Consider the following 5,614-nt stretch of genomic DNA (forward strand, 5'->3'; position numbering starts at 1 on the left):
AATTGGCATATTTAACAAAATAAGAGTTTGATAATAGTTTGAGAGAAATACAGAGTCTCTCAGGTTGGTGTGGGGGAATACCAGTGTTACTATACTCCCACAGAGCAGCTCAGGAGCATCATGGTTTCTGATAACATCCAAGGCCAAATTAAAACAGGCTCCTGTGTTGTTTTGTTTTTTTGAAGTCTGTGAAACCAGCTGATGGGAATAGTGAAAAACTCTTCATGAGACAGAGACAGGAGAAGTGTGTATATCTGAGAACTGTCATACTGAAATGCTTCATTACAACCAAAAGTTTTAATGTCTTCATAATGAATGTGTGTACCAAGTTTGTATCATGTAGGGACAGATGGGTGAAAGTCATAATCAAGCCAAGATGAAAAAATGCGGTATCAGCCTTATATAAAATGAGACAATTAAATGTGTAATAAAACTTGAGAGTATGGTAGCTCACCTCTTGCTCTTGCTCTCCTCTTGCTTCTACTGCACACCTGGTGAGTGAACAGATCAAACACACTCCCAAATTCACCTCTGATTGGCTCACCATAGAATTTTACTCACCCTAAATCGTCATCACTTTTGCGACTGTCTCGTGCCCCCACCCTCACCAAGGACAAGGAGGAACAAGTCATTTCTCTGTCGCTCAGCTCAGAGGTCTGATGGAAAACAACTGCCTTCAATATAGTAATGCAACACATTGTTTGGCAGTAACGGTAACGGCGTTATAGTAAGAGTAATCAATTAGATTACTTGTTACTGAAAAAAGTATTTATATTAAGTATTTATAACACCGTTATTCCCATCACTGCCAGGGATGGTTTGATATCACTTTCGTCATGACTGATACGATATCAGTCTGATAGTCATCTTAAAACTTGAAAACTATGACGCACTTACAATCTCAGGCTTTTTTGAGCGGGCCATACTGTATAAAATACATTCCCCCAAATGAAACTAAGTGGTAAACATGATGTTTTGGCAAATGGAATACTGCATGTTATTGTTTGCGCCAGCCCTTTACACAGAGTTCCTACACATATTCCATTTAAAAATTCCATACTTTTCAGAGGATTTTTCTGTCAATTTTAAACATCTACAACAGACAGGCAGACAAACAACACCCCATTTGTAAGAGCAGGACAACTCTCAGCAAAGCCATCTGCAGGAGTGGCAGCAACCCTCCTGCCTGAGACTGGAGAATGCAGGTTGACTGAGAGCAGAGACTCACCTTTCCGCCTGAGATCTTTACAACTAACCTCAGGATGGACCTGGTCTTGTGGTCAACCTCTCAGAAGTTGCTTTTCATTGTGGAACTAACTGTACCATGGGAAGCTGCTGCTGGTGAAGCGTATGAGAGACTGAAGTACTCCGACATAGCAAGATGGTGATTGATGCAGATGGAACTTGGCAGTTTCAAGAAAGATGGGAAGGTGAATACATGTTTGTGCTTCAAGGAGAAAAAAGCTATGTCTTTTGTGTTATCAGGTGGTGTCAGTCGTCAAAGAGTATGATCTTTGTCGCATTTTGATACCAAACAAGGAGCCAAGTATGCCAAAGTTAGCCTTCAAGAAAAACAGCAAATTGTCAAAGAATTAAAAGGCAAACTGCGATCACAGCAGAATGTGTTCACAAAAGCCACAACCAAAAACGATGTGGCAGTGAAAGCTATAGCTTTATTGTGGCTGAAGAAATCACCCGTGTTTCAGTCTTTTTCTGAGGGTGTGTTTACTTTAAGTTACATTTATTCTGTCTTACAGTTACATCTGGGCCTTTGAGGGCAACCCTTATGCTGATGTGGCTCTCAGTGAAAATGAGTTTGACACCCCTGTTGTAAACGAACCAAAATAGACTGCAAAGACCATCGGTACCGGAGCCGGACTTATCCCCGATTTCCACCGGAAATCTCACCGGAACTGATCACTGCCACTCTAATCAATGTGAGCATTTCCACCGGGCACGCCGCGGCTTCTTCTGTGAATACAGCTGACTTGCAAGGCAGCGCTGTGCAGCCATAACACGCCCTGTCGGGATTGAAGCTGGGCAGAGAACGGCTGACACGCGCGGTGGAAATCTGGAGTTATCCCATACCTCATATACCCATTAGGCATTAAACTAGACTGTTTCGTCTCATTTGGTTTGGTTGCTTTCACACCAGAGGAACTGTACCAAAGCGGTCCGAGACCTGATTACATTCACACCTACGCAAACAAACCGAGCCACGGCACCACGGCATTTGGTGCGCACCAACACGTTTGGTCTAGACAAGTTAATGATTAAAATGTTTTGAATCCTAAACACACCGCCCGGGCAACGTGGGTAATGTGGCCTTAATTTAGCGCATTGTGACGTCCCAATGAGCGCAGAAGTCAACATCGCATGTTTTATCTCCTGTATTTAGACTGAGGAGGACCACAAAAACATGAATGAGTCATCTTTTTTCACACTTTAGCGACTGGTAGGACATCCAGAGTCCCAAATATAAGGATTAAAATGATTACAAGATTTTGCATAATATGGGACCTTTAAGTGCACATATTTATCCTTTCTATACAAAATGAATACTCGAAAGTGCGCCTGCGTGCTCAATTGAGAGCAAACTATGTCATCAACATGTATGTATTATAAAATCTGAATAGAGCACCCCCTCCCCACGGTGGCCACTCTGGTTACTGCAACAAAAAATACTCATGGGCCCAAAGCAATTTTCCCATTGACCACAATATTAAAAGAGACGCCTGTAAAAGTGTCCACAGGACACCTTGAGACATGGACACAGGCTTTTATAGGTCTTAATATTCTATATGTTTAATTCATGGTGTTTCATATTTGAAAAATCTTCCTAAATGCCATATGCTCATGCTTTATCATATTTTGGCCACTAGATGTCAGTATAAGTGGAACTCCTTCACTGTGACGACTAACTATAGGCCTTAATACGGTCTTTGACCCGAGCATTGGTGTCGTTATTTAGGAGACAACAAAACAACTACCATATCAGAACATCTATCATTTAAAATAATAATAATAGTACATGACCGGTTTAATCCACTTTTACAAAATAATCTCTCTATTTTACCACATTCTTCACTAGGATATCGTCTACAGTTGTTAGACATTTTGTGATATAGTCCAGAGGTCCAGGCAGTTCTAATGATGACATTCGTTTTGGTAGCAATAAATAAATAAATAAATAAATAAATAAATAAAAATCATAAACAAGTATCAGACAGACGACGCCCTAAAGAACTCTGATCTTTTTCTACCGCCAAACCTTATGTTTATTTGTTTGATATATATTACTTGAATGTTCATATTGTTTTCTCCTTAACAGATTAATGCAAAAACATTAGCAGTTAAAATTAAATAATGTCTATTTATTTACCTTATTGATGTGTCAAGAACAATTGTTTGTGGAGGAGATGTTTAAAGATGTGTCAGTGAGCTCGAGACACACCAAAGCCAACAGTTAAACCCCACTTTTATTTGAGAGTCAACGCTCAAGGGTAATATTTACATCATTTCATTTGTCTGCTCCAGGTTCAAGGTGGTGTTTTGTCATCCTCGTGCTTGCATATATGGCAAAGTCCAGCAATATTAAGCAATAAAAAATACAAAAAAAGCTGTGGGCCGACAGCAGCAGCATCAAACCCTCGACGTTGAAAGGTTGAGAGCTTGTTGAGTGACAGTGTATGTATGCACGCACGCACGCACACACACACACACGCACACACACACACACTTTACTAACTGTACATTAATAATGCTACTATTCACATCCATCTGTACACTATTTATATTTACAGTGATCACATTAGGGAAAAAGCCATTACCTGAGGAGATAATTCCATAATTAGCATTTACTCATTCATTGTGGTAAGAGAGAAGGAAAAAAAAAAAGAAAAAAAAAAGCACACTCTTTCATTGAAAACTAAAATAACACACACACATAAAATAAAAAATAAATTAAAAAAACACAAGATCTATGTCCAATATCAGGCGTGAGGCTCAATGTGGAAGTTGAACTTTACTGTAACTGATAATAATGACCAATGTTTGCTGTTGTAGCACTACTTCCTGTTTTGCACTGTTTATATCCAAGACAATAGGGAATGAGTCACAGAGCCCAGCCTCTATATTTTCACTCACACACGCGCAGCATTCATAGTAAGGACACTCAGACAATGCATTCCGCAGCTCCTTATAGTAACCTTAACCATTAAAACTAAATGCCTAACCTAAACCTAATTCTAAGTCTTAAGCCTCAAAAAGCCCTTTTAAGGGGTGACAGAATGTGAGGACCAGCCAAAATGTCCTCACTTCCTATGGTTTTTAAGTGTTTTGGTCCTCACAAAGATATCCATACAAGAACACACGCACACAGGTGAAATATTTCTGGTTTTGTTGAGGTAGGCAGCAAAGAGCAGTCCAGATTCCACATGGTGAGTTTGCGTTTTGCAGTCATGCTGAACGTGAATGTTTATCATCATGTCAGATCTTTTAAAGAAACGCTCCTCTTAGATACTCCAGGTGAGCTGGCACAGGTTAAGGGGATTGTTCAGGTGTTTGACGTGCGGTTACAAGGATGTGTCGACTCATTTTTTCTTGCCGTTTTAAAGTTTGAGCCACTCAAACAAACTCACTCTCCCACACCAAAGTCCATATAGAAAATCAGCAATTTTACATCACAGCACACAGTTATTGATCAAATATGTAATTATGACAGGATTTCACTTACTGCAAGCTAAAAATGCTGTTTTTCTCTATGGATCTATGTGTAAGCGAGCGAAAGGTTTACAAACTTGATTTTCAAGCTGCAAAAGACCATGTAATGCAAAATAAAGCAGTAAAATAAGTATTATACTAAAGCTGACGTAGATTTTATTAGGTGAGCCTTTTATTTAAATCAGCTTTTCCTTGTGTTCCCACTGGCAGCCATGTTGTGAGCTCAAAGCTGATTCTCGTCACAACCACACTCAAAAACCCAGAACTATCCCTTTAACATAAAGGAAGCTATTAACAAAAGATGAGGTTGTTACCAGCAGCCTTCATCTTCCCCTTATACTGTCCGTCTGTCTCTCTCGCCAAAAATGCATAAACTATACATGAGAACATACTGGCCATTCAGCACATTAAAATAAAACACCTGTGTAGCATTTCTCCAGAAAATGAAATGTTAACCAATAAATAAGAACAGAATAAAACTCAATTAAATAACAATCATTGTCTCACTATTGGACCACTGCTCCACGTGATCCAGTCATAACTTAAACAGTCTCGTTTTAAAAAGTTCTGAAATGCTCGGCTCCCACCAGTTCTCCGACTGCTGAACGGATAATCTGCAAAACAGTGCCGCCTGCAGGCAGAGTTCAAACCAAACACGTTTTTTTTTTTATTCTTTGGATCCTGTTCACTGATTCCACAAAAAGAGTCATATTATTAAAAAAAGCGAAAAAATGTTTCACTTCTGATCACATTTGTAAATAATGTAGCAGAGCAGGTTAAGAACAAGCAGTCGTACATGAGGGAGCTTTGGATTTGGTACTTTTTCCAGCAGCGTTTTTTGTCATCCATACATCTGGGTGTGTGTGTGCAGCTTGACGGGGTGGATGGAACG

The sequence above is a fragment of the Microchirus variegatus genome (assembly GCF_963457635.1).
Source record: "Microchirus variegatus genome assembly, chromosome: 3".
NCBI lineage: Eukaryota > Metazoa > Chordata > Actinopteri > Pleuronectiformes > Soleidae > Microchirus > Microchirus variegatus.